Source organism: Bison bison, unplaced genomic scaffold, assembly GCF_000754665.1.
Source record: "Bison bison bison isolate TAMUID 2011002044 unplaced genomic scaffold, Bison_UMD1.0 scf7180017864040, whole genome shotgun sequence".
Classification (NCBI taxonomy): Eukaryota; Metazoa; Chordata; class Mammalia; order Artiodactyla; family Bovidae; genus Bison; species Bison bison.
The window spans coordinates 5,915,730-5,932,421 of NW_011494612.1; the positions used below are offsets into that span (position 1 = coordinate 5,915,730).

The window sequence follows — 16,692 nt, forward strand, 5'->3', positions numbered from 1 at the left end:
GGGCGGGGGCCGGCCGGCGTGGGAAGGGCTTGTCACTCCGGGCGGAAAGTGGGGCCTCGGGCTGTGCCCGCGAACTTTCCCAAAGGTCCGGTCCCCGCGCCCCGTAAGAGCCCGAGCACCCGGGCCTGATGTCCCCGGAGACGGGGCAGGGCCGCCCGGCGGCGCCGTTGGCGGGGAGGCTTCCAGGAGTGCGCGGTTGGAGTTGGAGCTTTTCGAATCTCAACTCCCACCCTTCTATCTTTGACTAAGGGAAGCGATGGCATTTTATCTAGACAGTACCGTTTGCGGACTGCCTTAAAAGTTAAAACTTTTAATTTTTTTCTCATCAGTCCAGCACGTTCTTGAAACAAGATTTGGAATTTGGCCGCAGTGGGCCGACGCCGGGGCCGCAGATTCATACGTTGATCTCTCCATCCTTGTTGGTTTCTAGTCTCCCTCCCCCTCTTCCACCCAGGCTTAATCATATTTTGGAACGGGCGAGGTCTTTTGTTGGGTGGGCACCCCCCTTGATTGCTTGTCTGTTTATTTTTTGATGTGCAGTTAATTTGATTTGAATTTCCTCCAGTTTCCAGGCTCTCGTAGGGAAAGCTAAGGAAGAGGGAATACGCCACCTTTTTTTTTTTCTTCTTTTTTTTAATGTGGAGAGAGGTGGGGCATTGGGAAAGGGGAGGCACGGTGGTTGTGGGCAAAGAGTCAGAGGGAGCAGACAGACCCGGAAGAAAAGGAATCTGCTCTGGAATAACACTTTTTTTTTTTTTTTTTGAGGCTTCTGGCCTCTGGCAAAAATGCTCTGTTCTACTGCCTGAGCTGCTCTTTACTCTCAAGTTAGAGCTGTGACACGGGGCCGGGACTACGCCCGGGGGAAGAGCCCTTGCAGCCACGCCAAGAGCAGCCTGTAGCCCTGGTTTTGTGCCTTGTATGGGGGCCAGTGGTTTCCCCTGGTTGGAAGCGGCCTCTGTGGAACCGGCGTTTTGTAAATTTCCTGGCTCTCCGGGAGCGGCTGTTAATGACGGTAAAGTCTTTGGGCTTGCTTTCTGGTCCTGCAAAGGAACCTCACCTGTAAGGTCACTCGCCTCCCTCCACCATACGGAAATTCTCACTTTGTTTAGACACGAGAGGGTCACGCACAAGCTGGCCAAGAATGAGGCATACTTGGTAGAAAGAAAAAGTCACTAAAAAATGGTACTTAAACTCCTAGGCGCTTTTAAAATGTTTTGGTTTATATGCTCCTAAGAGAAAAGAATTCTACATAAAGATAGTGTTCGTTTTAAAAGAGATCTTAAAACTGTAAGATATCATCATGGAATAGGAGGTTGTAGCTTCTAATTACAGTATGTACAATTTCAGAAAGATATTCCAGTAACCTTTTAAGACAGACTTTATAAATAGCTCACGTCAGACCATGGGCTATATTGGAGAGTCAGTCTTCTGGGGTTTCTGGAGGAATGGTTGGGATCAGTTAGGAAGCTGGCTCTAGGAGCCTAGGTAGTAGTTTACTCAGTAGGAGTTTTGCCTAACATTTCATTTAAAGTGGCAACATTTGATAGTGTCCTTAGAACTGAAAACCTGAAGAACCTCCCAACTTTTCAGTTTTAGGAAAATGAGGCCCAGTGAGGGGGAATGACTTGTTCCGTGTTTGTGATTTTAGATTAAAATGCAATACTAGATTAATAATTACTCTTTTGGATATCTAATGTGTACTAAGTACTGCATATAGTGGTGGGTTTTTTTTTTTAACATTATCTCATTAAAATTCTAATAGTCTTTCAATTTAGGTGATGTTAAGGACATTTTATAGACAAGGCATTGAGGTTCATAGAAATTTAGCAACTTGCACAAGATCACATAGAATTTTCTTTGGTGATGAAATTGGTTTTATATCTCTGCTGTCCAGTATGGCAGTCACCAGGCACGTGTAACTGTTGTACCATTTAAAATGTGGCCTGTTCGTAGAAGAACTACATTTTAAATTGTATTTACTTTTAATTATTTTAAACTGCTACTTGTGGCTAGTGGTTAGGTACCCCGATTTTGGGGACTGTAAAGAGGAACTTTCTCTCAAATCTATTTATGTTTAACTGGATCCCATTCCTTTTTAAGATTGCCTAGTTCAGTTTTCTTTCTTCCATACCACCAGAAGATGCTTAGATTTAGTTGTTAAGTGGAATTCAAATACCAGATTACCTGTAGCTCAAAAACAAGCAAATAATTGTTTTAAAAATACTTGCCTGTCATAGTAAAAACTGATAGACAAAAACTTTAAGTGACATTTTCTGTTTGATTGAAATAACTGCTTATAGGAATTGTTGGTTATTTTCAGTATAATAAAGGAGTATAAGTAGGGAATGGTATGAAAAAATCACTAATAAGTTGAAAAAAACTACTCCCAGTATCCATTTACCTGTTCATTGGGTGATTTTTTTCAAATGTGTTCATTCAGGTAAATAATATAACCAAATCAGCGTTCACTTTCCTAATCTAGCTGCATGATTAACCTGAAGAATTAAAATCATTGCTTTACTACCAAAGGAAGATTCTCTTGGTGGCATATGGTCAAATAGTTTTCTGATAAGTGGATTTAATTTAAATCTTTTGCATTTTAGAATTTATTTGGTAGAAGGAATTTCAACAACTTTCTTATTTTATTAATATATGAAAGTGAAAATTCCAACTCATGTTAAAATAAGCATTCATTTATCTGGATTTCATCCATAAATATCCAATAACCCAATACCTTTTTCTTTCCTTTTTTTTTTTTTTGCCTACTGCTTTCAGGAAAAGACAGATGACAAAATAATCTTTTATTAGATTTTTAAAAACAGTAACTTCTAGATTTGTTATAAATGTATCTGAAGCTGCTCTATCTTTCATAGTTATTGTATTGCTCAGGGATAATTGTAGTTCATAATCCTGACCCTAGAGTATTAATGTGATTCTGAAAGACACTAGTAAGTCAGCTTTAAATTGTTCTATATTATTTTAGTGTTGTGTGAATTGTGTGGCCTCCATCTCTGAAAATTGTAAATTCAACTAAAGGTGAGGCATCAGTTAATTAGACCATTCAGATAGCTGAAAAACCTTTCTATACCCTTTCCTGACTATTGGGATCATAGTTATTGTCAAAAAACCAACATAAGAATCATGTTATAAATAGGATTATGGTGTTCTTGTGATCGTGACAAATACTGGAAACATGATTTAACTCAGGATGCATAGTTCCATATTTTGGACATCAAGGTGCTTAATACAAATGAGACATAATTTAAAAGATATTGAAATGATAGGCAAAGATTAGAGATCTCATGGGCCTCCCAAATCTTATATCCCCTAGTGAGGGCCACATCTGAGTATCAGTTTGAAATCAGAATAGTCTGTCAGGGACTTAATTTACTTCTTAGCTGTGTGTCCTTGATAGATTTCTGAAACTCTGTTAGTCTGTTTCTTCATTTTAGTATAAGGAGAAAACATCTTACCTGTACCATTTTTCAAGTGGTTGTCACAAGGGGTTAATATGAGTCAGTGTATTGAACAGTGTTTAGCAAAGCCTTGCACAAACTCCATAGTTTATTACATTGCAAAGTTTAAAAACTGAGCTGTTCTTAGGGAATTAGTTTGCATGTTTTCAGAGACCTCCAAATCGTGTTTGGACACTTTGAAAAATGATTCATTTTTTTTATTTGTGATGAATTTCAATCTAAAGATTGAAATTTTATTTTCTCCATATTCCTAATGCCGTAGTTGATTTGTGACCTCTCAAAAGTTGTATTTCCTTACATGTGGTCCATAGCTGGTTGGCACTGCTGAAGTGGACAAGACAGTCAGCTTGATTCAGAATCATTCTTAAGGTGGAGGGGAAGAACGACAGTCTCCTAGAGGAATTTCCAAAATTGAATGATAGAGGCATGGGATTCAGTCCCTGTATGGTATCTTGCTGCTGCTGCTGCTGCTAAGTCGCTTCAGTCATGTCTGACTCTGTGTGACCCCAGAGACGGCAGCCCACCAGGCTCCCCCGTCCCTGGGATTCTCCAGGCAAGAACGCTGGAGTGGGTTGCCATTTCCTTCTCCAATGCATGAAAGTGAAAAGTGAAAGGGAAGTCGCTCAGTCGTGTCCGACTCTTAGTGACCCCATGGACTGCAGCCTACTAGGCTCCTCCTTCCATGGGATTTTCCAGGCAAGAGTACTGGAGTGGGGTGTCATTGCCTTCTCCGTATGGTATCTTAGTAAGTCTATTATTTGAGCTTTCAGTAATTATAGCTGCATGTCGAGTGTATGCTCAGTCTCTTCTGACTCTTTGTGACCCCATGGACTGTCGTCTGCCAGGCTCCTTTGTCCATGGGATTCTCCAGACAAGAATACTGGAGTGGGTTGCCATTTCCTCCTCCAGGGGACCTTCTCTACACAGGGATGGAATCCTGCAATGCAGGCAGATTCGTTACCACTAGTGCCACCTGAGAAGCCCCAGAACAGGTTCTTGGTGGGGTGAAGTTTGGGGAATAGGATGGAGGATACTGGAGTGGGTTGCCATTCCCTTCTCCAGGGGATCTTCCCGACTCAGGAATCGAACCTGGGTCTCTTGCATTGCAGGCAAATTCTTTACCATTTGAGCCACCAGGGAAGCCCAGTTATAGCTGAGAATGGGGGGAGAAATCATTTTCTGTATAGGGAAATATTTGCAACCTACTGTGTTTTCACTTTGGAAATCACAATGCCTCTTCTTCACTTTAATGAGGTTAATACATTCAATGAGAGTGGTAAGACATTCAGTTCAGTTCAGTCATTCAGTTGTGTCTGACTCTTTGAGACCCCATGGACTGCAGCACGCCAGGCTTCCCTGTCCATCACTAACTCCTGGAGCTTACTCAAACTCATGTCCACTGAGTTGGTGATGCCATCCAACTATCTCATCCTCTGTCATCCCCTTCTCCTCCCGCCTTCAATCTTTCCCAGCATCAGGGTCTTTTCCAGTGAGTCAGTTCTTTTCATCAGGTGGCCAAAGTATTGGAGTTTCAGCTTCAGCATCAGTCCTTCCAATGAGTATTCAGGAATGATTTCCTTTACGATGGACTGGTTGGATCTCCTTGCAGTCCAAGGGACCTCAAGAGTCTTCTCCAACACCACAGTTCAAAAGCATCAATTCTTTGGTACTCAGCTTTATAGTCCAACTCTCACATCCATACGTGACTACTGGAAAAACCATAGGTTTGACTAGATGGACCTTTGTTGGCAAAGCAATGTCTCTGCTTTTTAATATGCTGTCTAGGTTGGTTATAGCTTTTCTTCCAAGGAGCAAGTGTCTTAATTTCATGGCTGCAGTCACTATCTGCAGTGATTTTGGAGCCCAAAGAAATACAGTTTTCTACTGTTTCCATTGTTTTTCCATCTATTTGCCATGAAGTGATGGGACTGGATGCCATGATCTTCTTTTTTTGAATGTTGAGCTTTAAGCCAGCTTTTTCACTCTCCTCTTTCACTTTCATCAAGAGGCTCTTTAGTTCCTCTTCACTTTCTGCCATAAGGGTGGTGTCACCTGCATATCTAAGGTTATTAATGTTTCTCCCGGCAGTCTTGATTCCAGCTTGTGCTTCATCCAGCCCAGCGTTTCTCCATGATGTACTTGCATATAAGCTAAATAAGTAGGGTGACAATATACAGCCTTCACGTACTCCTTTCCCAATTTGGAACCAGTCTGTTGTTCATATCCAGTTCTAACTGTTTCTTCTTGACCTGCATACAGATTTCTCAGGAAGCAGGTCAGGTGGTCTGATATTCCCATGTTTTAAAGAATTTTCCACAGTTTATTGTGATCCACACAAAGGCTTTGGCATAGTGAATAAAGCAGAAGTAGATTTTTTTCTGGAACTCTCTTGCTTTTTCTATGGTCTAGCGGATGTTGGCAATTTGATCTCTGGTTCCTCTGACTTTTCTAAATCCAACTTGAACATCTGAAAGTTCACGGTTCACATACTATTGAAGCCTGGCTTGGAGAATTTTGAGCATTACTTTGTTAGCGTGTGAGATGAGTGCAGTTATGCGGTACTTTGAACATTCTTTGGGATTGGAATGAAAACTGACCTTTTCCAGTCCTGTGGCCACTGCTGAGTTTTCCAAATTTGCTGGCATATTGAGTGCAGCACTTTCACAGCATCATTTTTAAGGATTTGAAATAGCTCAACTGTGAGCCTGTTATTTTCAAGTAAACCTTAATTCTCATCCTTGTGCAGCTGCTGGGAATGCACTTGGGTAATTGAAAGTGAAAGTCACTCAGTTGTATCTGACTCTTTGTGACCCCATGGACTATACAGCCCATGGAATTCTTCAGGCCAGAATCCTGGAGTCGGTAGCCTTTCGCTTCTCCAGAGGATCTTCCCAACCCAGAGACTGAACCCAGGTCTCCCACATTGCAGGCAGATTTTTTACCACCTGAGCCACCAGGGAAGCCCCTAGGTAGTTGAGGAAAAGCTTTATTCTTTAGTTGACACTGAATGCCTTTGAATATAGGAAAATATTTTTAAGCACTTTTTTTTGCCTTAAAATACACAATACTGTATATATAGTATTAATGTGTTTTTTAAAAGGCAGAGAATGCTTCAGTCACTGGCTAGGCGGAGGCAGGTTTCTGTTGAAGCAAAGTACAGGCTCACTTGGGAGGATGACTTGATGGTTGGTACTTGAGCTTCCTTGGTGGCTCAGTGGCAAAGAATCTGCCTGCTAATGCTGGAGATGCGGGTTTGATCCCTGGGTTGCAAAGATCCCCTGGAGAAGGAAATGGTAACCTGCTTTAATATTCTTGCCTGGGAAATCCATGGACAGAGGAGCCTGGAGGGCTGCAGTTCATGGGGTTGCGAAGAGTTGGACTGAGCATGCACGTACTTGAACTGTTTGCAAGGTACAGCCAATGAGAAGCAGGTCCCTAGTCACAAGCTTACCCAGAAGGGGATTGTTTATGGTGTGGGTTTAGAGTCAAGGATCTGTCTCTGGAGACCAGAGGTTTGTGGGGGTAGGGGTTGGAACCCATAGAGGAGAGGGGAAGTTGGGAGGTTTTTAAACCACCAAGAATAAATCCAGTAAGCTAAGACTATAGTGATCATCTATTACAGGTGGGGAAGTTTCTTAATTTAAAAATGTATCAATCCTTGAATCTCTTTTATTGGTCCCTAGTTGAGATATAAAAACACCTGGATTATAATTTCATTGGCTAATGAAAGGTCCTTGCCAGAACTCACTGTCGGTTCAGTCACTGGCTCCTCTCCTCTTTTGTTTGTGTAATATTACTACTACTTGTCAGTTTTCATATAGTTGGAGGGAGAAGATTTTAATGGTGTTGAGCCAAAGCTAGCATAATTTGCCATTCTAGTAAGTTTCTGTTTAAAATGTGTCTTGTATTAAATGATTATGTTTGAGTTTAAAATATAATTATGTAATTTTATTTCATTTACTTGTTTATTACTCAGGAGGCAGTTATTGAGTTCTAAACTAGGTGCTTAATGAAATATTCTATGCTGTTCTGACTTTTTTTGCAAATTCAAGACATTTTTCTGTTTACTTCAGGGGTCTTTTGCTCATATTTTTGAGATGTTGTAGAGGGAGCTGTGTTTGCCACCAGACTCCTAGGGCAGGATGTGACAATTTAGTCCTTTGCTCCTATCTGAAATCTGAAAAATGTTAACAATTGGAGCACCTATAGGCTATGTTTAAAACTAAATTTATATAAGAATTAAAGGCTTTTGATACAAACCTTGTTTTAACTTTTTGGAAGATGAACTTTTTTTTTATAAAGGCAACCAATCAGAAAAATTTGTTTAAATTAAGTTGATATAATACAGACTCAAAGTGTTCAATTATGAAAAGCTTTCTGTTAAAATAACTATCTGGAAAATTGTCTTCATACATGAGCAAATGTAGTATGTTTGAGACATAATGGAAGATTCTAAAATCCCGGGAAATAACACGATTTAATTTATTCTTAAGGGGCTCAGTCAGTTTCTCCACAGCTGGTGGGAGAGGGTCTCTGTTAAAAATAACTTCATTGTTCTGGATGTAACTAATTAGGAATTTGCAATTATCCAGGCAAGTCTAAGATAAAGTTTGGCTTACTACTCTATATGAAAAGGTTTTACTGTAACAAATTTAAATAGATCATAAGAGGAATATTTACTTAATTGGGAGAACAAACCACTTTAAGCACCTTGGAAAAATCAATTTACTTGAAAACAATGTAAAACTGCAGTATGGGTTGAAAATAGTTCTACTACTGGGCTTTTTCATAGAGGTGTGGGACTGCCATGAAATAAACGGCAATTTTTTCAGTACTGTCACATGAACTAGGAATAGTTAGAAGTATATTTTTGTATACAAAATAAGTCATAACAGTAAGCAAATGTCCACCTCCCCATCTCTCATCCCACTCCCACCAATAGAGTCCCAGATATGCCTGTTGATTTGCTTTGAATGTTTTCTATTGTTATTTGTTTTGCTACTTGTTGTCTCCTCCTGTAAGCACTTGATGGCAGATTGGTGAGAGCAGGTGTTAAAGGCTTAAAAACATCATTATTGCTTTTAACTGCCCATCTCTTCCTCCATATGGGATTGGGCAAAGTTGTGGAAAGCCTGCCAGTGGTATTTAGGTAAGTTTATTATAAATCTTTCCCTTCTACTTTTACTAAAGCAAGGCCTTCCTGGACAGCTTAGTTCCAGGTATTTTGTGAACTGCCCCAAGAAAAGTAAATTTCTTTAAAAAATATTTAAAAATATTTATATCGACTTATTCAGACATGAGGTTTTCAAATACTTGACTTTTTAGAGTTCAGACTGACCAGTTTTTATGGTACAGGTTGTAAATGTAGGATCCTCAATATGCTTTTAGGGTATTATGCTCCTTTTTATCTTATATTGAAAAAAAATTAAAAACACATTTTATATTATTTAAGTCACTTAAGAGAAAAATGTTAAAAGTCATTAGATATTACTGTTCCTCATTTTTCTGTTTTTCTTGTACCAGGAAAAAAAAATCCAATTTAGGGTAATAAAGGTAAATGTTAATCTGAATTAATGAATCAGAGAATACTTGAATATGTTGAATTGGAACACTAGTATATTGCTGTTGGGAATGTCCAAAGGTACAGCTGCTGTGGAAAATAGTTTTGTGGTTTCTCAAAAAGTTAAATATAGAATCACCTAGCAATTCCATTACTAGTATGTACCCCAAATAACTGAAAGCAGGGACTCAAACAGATACTTGTATACCAGTGTTTATACTGATATTATTTAGAATATCTAAAAGGTGAAAAAAGGCCAGATGTCCATTCACAGATGAATGGATAAACATAATGTGGTCTGTACATACAGTGGAATATTATTCAACCATAAACAGGAATGAAATTCCAATACATGCTACAACAGAGTTGAGCCTTGGAAACATGCTGAGTGAAATAAGCCAGACACAAAAGGGCAGATATTACATGTTCCTAGTTATGTGAGGTCCCTGAAATAGGCAAATTCATAGAGAAGAAAAGGAGAATAGACATTACCAGAAGCAAGGGGAAGAGGAATAGGTATTATACTTTGATCCGTCCTGAGCTTCTGTTTGGGATAATGAAAAGTTCTGGAAATGAACAGTGGTGATGGTTGCTCAATATTGTTAATGTATTTCATGTACCTGAACCTTCATGTACCCTGAACCATGTGATTAAAAATGGTTAAAATGGCAAATGGTATGTATGTTTTATCACAATAAAAAACTGAAAACAAAATTGGAGATTTCTTCCACATGATTTCAGCTTGCCTCTGTTTGCTCCTCCTCGGTCTACTCCGTGCTGGGTATGTAGATGTTACCCCTCCTTCCCATTGCCTAGTGCAGTGTAAAGGGTGATTTCCCCTAGGCCATTTTTGGAGGTCAGTGTTTCCTTATTTTATTAACTGACTTGAATTTAAGAGGAGACTATTTAAAAGTAGGAGATCCCTGGAGAGAGAGAAAAGAAGGTATTTTAACATTTAGATGAGCCAGGTAGTTTATTAATATCCACAGACTGTGTAGGCACACAAAGGTGGTCTATGATGAATTTCACTGTGAGTCGTCCAGGGAGTAGGATGTACAATTAGACCTGTCATATTTTCTAACCTTTAAACATTTTTTGTAATTTCAATTGTGTCATCTTCCATACTCTAGGAAAACTTTGATTTCCACTTAGAGAAAGGGTCTAAGTCATCTCAGTACTAGTGTTGGACAAGCATTTAAGGAAACGCATTCTTCAGTTTGTTAGACTAAAACTTACTGAGAGGGGATAGAGTGAGAGAAAGCAAGTATGTAGTATTTTATTCATCTGAACTTATGTCTAGCACCTATTAATTATTCATAATGGTGACTGTTCTCTGAGTGTTGATTTTTTGTTTTGCTTCTGAGATACAGATGTTGAGTTTAGGTAGATCACTTATAAAATGATGGTGCAGGATTTTTGTTAAGTGATTGGATATAAAGCTTAAACATCCGGCATAAAGTGCATGTTATGAATACTGAAAATATCAGATAAAAATCCAGATGGAAAGACTTCACTTCAGAGCCATGATTTTAGGTAATTTATCATTTTCTTTAATTTCTTCTGGCACTATTTCTATACTTTTCAGAACACTTGTCCTTTTCAGTGTTGTCTGATTGTCTCCTTACTTGAGTGTAGGAATGATTACTTATTTACCTTAATGTCTTTGGAGAGTGCATAGTAAGTGCTCATTGGATGGATGGTTGGATAAATTCCTAGGCTAAATATGCCATTTAAACTTAGTACCTCTTCTAAGACACTCAAGTCATTATTTCTCTGCTGAAGTCGATCTTTTTGAAGCATGGGCGATATTATCGGCATTGTGTTTCCACGGTTTTCCTGAAATTTTTTTTTCTCATGGTAGGGATCTAATAAAATATTAAAAGCATGAGTCACTTTCAGTGCAAACCTAGCCTTTCATCCATTGCTATTTTAAAGAAACAAAGTTCTCCAAAGAGAACATGGATTATTTCCCCCCCATGTTTGTATCATATCACTGATTGATTTTGAAAATACAAATAGAACGAATAGCTTATATTTCTATTCCCTAAAAATGCCACCCTCAATTATGTATGTTTTGCTTGTCTATTGGAGTTAGTTTGGGAATTATAAATTAAGAACATTATTTTTGGAAAAAGGTGACAGTTTAAAATGATCTTATTATAGGGAAACTCTAGAACAGAGACACTGAGGGGGCAGGAAAAAAAACCCAACATGTGTCTTGCTAAGTGGTTGGGGGTCCAGCAGAGAGAGTTGATTCTGCTAGACTGGAGGCCAGAGTATTTAGTGCTACACTAAGCCATGGAGCTCACTCCAGTACTCTTGCCTGGAAAATCCCATGGACAGGGGAGCCTGGTGGGCTGCCGTCTATGGGGTCGCACGGAGTCAGACACTACTGAGCGCCTTCACTTTCACTTTTCACTTTCATGCATTGGAGTAGGAAATGGCAACCCACTCCAGTGTTCTTGCCTGGAGAATCCCAGGGACAGGGGAGCCTGATAGGCTGCCGTCTATGGGGTCACACAGAGTCAGACACGACTGAGGCGACTTAGCAGCAGCAAGCCATGGAGAAAAGGTAAGAGTGTATGATGGAAATCTGAGGAGACTGACCTCAGCCACTAGCAGGGCGAGGTAAGCATACCTGAGAAGAGAAGAATCTCTCGGAGCATCCTAGGGCTAATGTATGGGGCGGAAGGCGCACGTGTTGCCCTCATTCATTCAGTCTGGGGTGGGATCCGACATCTTCATTAGGTGTTTCGGGTGAATTCTGTGATCCAACAACTTTGGGAAACACAGATTTGGGAACTCGGCCCTATTGGTAATCTATCTTTTTCAAGTTTTTTACCTGTTGCCTGCAAAGAGGTGAGGTGGGAGGAGTACTTAGAAGGGACAGCAGAGGACTCTAGTTAGGACCCAGGGCAGAATTGAAGGGTTCCTCAGAAGGGTTTAACGTCCTGTTCTTTGGGATAAAATGATAACCACCCTTAGTGGTTTAATATAGAAATGAGGACACTTGTCATTTGTGCACTCAATCCAAACATTTGGACTGCAAGCCAGATGTAAAATAGTGACCAGCAATAGTTGAGCACATACCACGTGTCAGGGACTTGCATGTATATAAAACTATGAAAGATAGAGAAGATTTCTATTTTTCTGTTTTCACTATCTACTGCAGAAGCCCAATCATACCTGGTGTGCTGTAAATGTATGTGAGTGAACTAAGATTAAAGGATAGCTCAAAAAGGTAGAAAAGATCACCTGGACTGCAGAACTTTTTTTCAACTATATCACACTGCTGCTTTAATAGTTCACATTAAATGTCTTCTTTGTATCTCCAGACTTGGAACAGGGTCTGTTTGTGTTCCCAGGTAGCTGAATGCTAAGGCTAAGTACTAGTTGAATGCCTTCCATGTGTTCAACCTGTCGATGGTCCAGAAACCTAAAATTTACTTTTGAAACAATAATAATATTCTGGACATCTCCCAAGAGGGAGATTTTCCTAGATTGTTTTCTGTAATAGCAACTGAACCTTGGATGAGAGAAACCAGAGAATAGAAGTATACTTCATAGAAAGTAATATATGAGAAACTCAATATAGTGAATGGGAATGATCTAGAGCAGCTGATTAAGAAATGGTAGTGAAGTTTTACCTGACTCCGACATGTGGAAAATGCTGTGAGAGAGAGTCCTTTTCACTCAGTGGCAACACCGTTTTGTTCACCTTGCATTCTCTCTCCCCGGTGCCTTTCGTTTAAGTTAATTTATATAGTGTAAGATCCTGTACTTATAAGCTGCACCTGGAAAAGCAAGTCCTCGCATTCCTAATACTAACCCTTTCTGTCCTTTTAAGGCTAATAGTTTGTGGTGTTTGGGTTGCACTGAAGGCAGCCACAGGGGTGGGATGAGCCCAGAACTGACTAGAACGTGTCTCGTCTCTGCAAACGCCAAGAGCAGCTCCCGTGGTGCATAAAAGGTGACCTCAGGATTCAGAGAGGCCCTCTGCTTTCCCAGACAGCCCAGGCTAAACCTGGGGAGCTGGCAGCCCTAAATGCTTCCTTTGTTAGAAATTATTGCGCTCCCTACTCCATCTTTAGAAAGTGAGTTCACCAAAGGTGAGTTAAGGACAAAGCTTTGAAGTGGGACCTGACTTGCTTTCTCTCGCTGTGTTTGTGTGTGGGGCGGTGTGGATGAAGAGGAATGAAGATGCAGTGCCCACGGCGGTATTACCTAAACACTGCTGCTTACTCCTTCACGAGAGTGCTGCTCATGGTCCAGAAGGAGCCGTGTGCTTCTCTGGGGATTGTGTGTCCACAGAATGGGGAGGACTGTGAGAACAACCTTCTCTTTGTTTCTCAAAACTTCTGTCCAGGAGGGAGGCTATAAATGGTAAAATGTCCATGACCTGTTGCCATCCCAGAGAGGGGCTCCCTGATGCTGGCCTGCCTACATGCCCTCCTCTCGGTGCAGCTCAGGGCTAGCAAGCCTTTGCCTTGTAACCAGGCTTTCAGAGCTTGATGGTGGTGGTCTTCATGACACAGAGTACTACAGGATCTAACTAACTTTAAAATTTTAAAAATTTTCTTAAATTGAAATATAGTTGATTTAAAATGCTGTGTTACTTTCAGGTATATAGCACAGTGAGTCAGTTATACATATGTGTGTATATATCTATTCTTTTTCAGATTCTTTTCCACTATAGATTACTACAGAATGTAGAGTGTGATTCCCTGTGCTCTACAGTAGGTTCTTGTTGGTTATCTGTTTTATATATAGGAGTATGTGTGATTGAACTAACTTGTAAGAGCACTTAATTTTAAAACATCTATTTTATGCCTTAAGGTGTAGAGGAAACAGTGTTAAGCACTGTACAAAAGGGAGTATGTTCTCATTTTTGCATTTGGGCACTTTGTTGTCTTAAGTTCTAAATTGCTTGGATCCTCGCCTGTCTAACCCTTTGTACACTTTTACCACTTTTCACCTGAAAGTGGAGGTTTATTGATATGTAATTAATTTTGGATAAAAGATGCTGAAATTGCCCATGTGTATGCTCATATTCAAGGAAATTATGAAATCAGCTTTGAGCCTCCTAGAAAGGAAGTTCAACTTTTAAAATGCTGCCCTTTTAAAATTATTTAGCTGTTTAGTGAATATGTCTCATTATTTATACTTAGCACATAAAAATACTGGATATGGATGTTCTTTTGTTATGCCACAAATGAAGACTGATAATTCCCAACCCCCTAGCTATATCCCTGAATTTTAGACCAATGTATTCAACTATAGATCTTTACCTTAATTCCCACAGGCATTTCCAACTGAGTCTACCTGCTGTCTTTTTTTTTTTTTTTTTAAAGAGACTTATGGGAGCAGGGAGAAGAAATGGATAATAATTTTTAAGGCTTGTGTCTTAATTCAGGTTTTAATTAGCAACAGATATCTTTAATTTGGACTTCCCAGGTGTTGCTAGTGGTAAAGAACTCCCCTGCCAGTGCAGGAGACATAAGAGATGCGGATTCAGTTGCTGAATTGGGAAGATCCCCTGGAGAAGGGCATGGCAACCTACTCCAATATTTTTGCCTGGAGAATCCCATGGACAGAGGAACCTGGTAGGCTGTAGCCCCTAGGGTTACAAAGAGTTGAACACGCCTGAAGCGACTTAGCACACACGCCTCTTCAATGCAAAATTTCTTTACTAATGCAGTTGAATTATTTCCAGGTATATTTGATTTTGACATTCTGATCTTGCTATGTGGTTACTGGCCTGTAGCTTTAACTGTATTTTAATGATACCTGGGACACTCTGATAATTTTAAAACCTAGTCTTTTAGATTTTTCTATTTTCTTATTAAATTTGTGGAAACAATGTCATTTCCTATTTATGTTTTACTTTCCAATTCTCTTAATTCAGTTTTCTCAGGAGTGCAAACCCATTAAAGCATAGTAGTTGGCTAATAAGAGAAAATTGAGGGTACAAATAAATTTTCCCTAGATTCCCTTAGCTTCATTTTGTTTGGAGTAATTTTAGGCCCCGAGTGTTTGCCATTAACGTTCTATTTTTGCAGGCTTTCCTCTCTTGCTTTTGTGAGAAGCAGGGATTGTAGGAGGGAGTAGAGGAAAGTAGGCCAGGTTTGAGAAGGATGTAGTGCCAATGAAGGTGAGTGAGTTTGTCTCTATTATCTTTTATGTGGGATGATGAGTTTTCCAAATTCTAATTTCCACTGAGTCATCTGTGAGTTCAGTAGAGGGGCAGTTCTTTGTCTGCTGTCAGATGTTCTGCTTGGCAGATTAATGAACAACCTTTTTTTTTTTTTAAGTATTTTTAATGCAGATTGCTGTATTTTTATATTTTTAGTTAAATGTCCATTTTGGCCAAGAAATAACTTTTTCATGCCATTTTTTCAGGAAAAGCATACTAATAACTTTCTAGAAAGCTTAATCACAAGATAGGTTGGATGAAAAGGAAACATCTTTTAGAGAAACCACTCTTCTTGGAAGTTTTCTAGTTCTTGTCTGTAAATAATAGCAGAGTATCACATACAATTTTTTTATTTGTGGGGCATGAGAAGCTAATCACTTAACTTGGACCTAATATTTTTGGTAAGAAGGTAAATCTTTCATCATCATTTGTAGTGGGAGGACTGAGCCCACGTGCTCTGGAAACTGAGCCCTGAGTTTGAGACCCCAGATTTTCAGCTCTCTGCAGATGTGTAACTCTGTTTGGTTAACTACAGCATTTTGGTGGCTTTGTCTGTTGAAAGGAATTGTTAGAACTGTTTAGCTCGGTATGATGCTTTGTCAAGTGCTTAGCAAGAGAGAGCTGTTATTTTATTATTTTATTCACTGATTACAGACATTTAATCATTGGACATACTTCTTAATGGGATGATAGTTATTTAAAATCATTTCTCTGTTACTTTAAAAATATATATGAATACAAGCCATCACTTTTGTCTTGGACTTACCCCTGACTCCTTGAGTGTTCTTGTTCAAGTGACATCTTTGTAGTTCATCTCCAAAATCATGCTTGAGCTGTTTAGCTTATAAAGGAATGTGGGCATAGAATGAAATAACATATGTGAGAATCACTTTGGGGGGTTGGAGGGAGCGTGTCACAATGCCAAGAAAAGTACTTTAAAAAGTGCTATTTCTACCAATATTTTTCTTTTTCCCTGCCATCTCCAAGAAAGGTGGTCTCTTTTTAAGTAGATATACAGCAGTTTTGCTTCCTCTCCAAAGTCTGGGATCTAAGGAAAGTTGTAATAAAGGAGAGTAACTTGCTCCCTTTCCCTCTCCCTTTTTTGTGGATGTTGCTCTAACTTTTTAAGAGAGAAGATTGGGCCTTGACTTTAGTGGGCAAAACCATGGGGCTCCAGGAGCTGCCTTTCATCTCTGGGTCTTCACCTTGGATGATGTTCTTCATCTCTACACAATGGCATAGAGATGCCACTGCAGAGGAACAGCGCGGTGCAGGCTAAGTAAGACCTTGACATATTTTAAATCTTAGCCATCTTTGTTGCTCACCGCTTCAATGCTCATTTCTTTAAAATAACATAGAATATTTGGCAGAGGTGTCAATGACTAGAATGGTTTTCTCTGCTTTGGCAGTGCCTAGGCCTCACTAACTTCTTATAAATTGGAAGCTTAGCTCCAAAAACATAA

General features: G+C 39.6%; 1 protein-coding gene across 3 annotated transcripts in view; it reads left to right on the plus strand.

The window, feature by feature from the left end:
- The window catches only part of FNDC3B (fibronectin type III domain containing 3B), a 359,396-nt gene that overhangs the window by 1,156 nt on the left and 341,548 nt on the right, over positions 1 to 16,692 (plus strand). Inside the window, exon 1 of one of the 3 annotated variants that reach the window (XM_010835260.1) lies at positions 344 to 1,012. The exons of 1 other annotated variant lie outside the window; for it this stretch is intronic. The gene's annotated coding sequence lies outside the window, so the exon portion shown is untranslated. Of the gene's footprint in view, positions 1 to 343; positions 1,013 to 14,627; positions 16,689 to 16,692 lie in introns of those variants that run through there. One more of the 3 variants, XM_010835258.1, reaches the window with a different exon arrangement.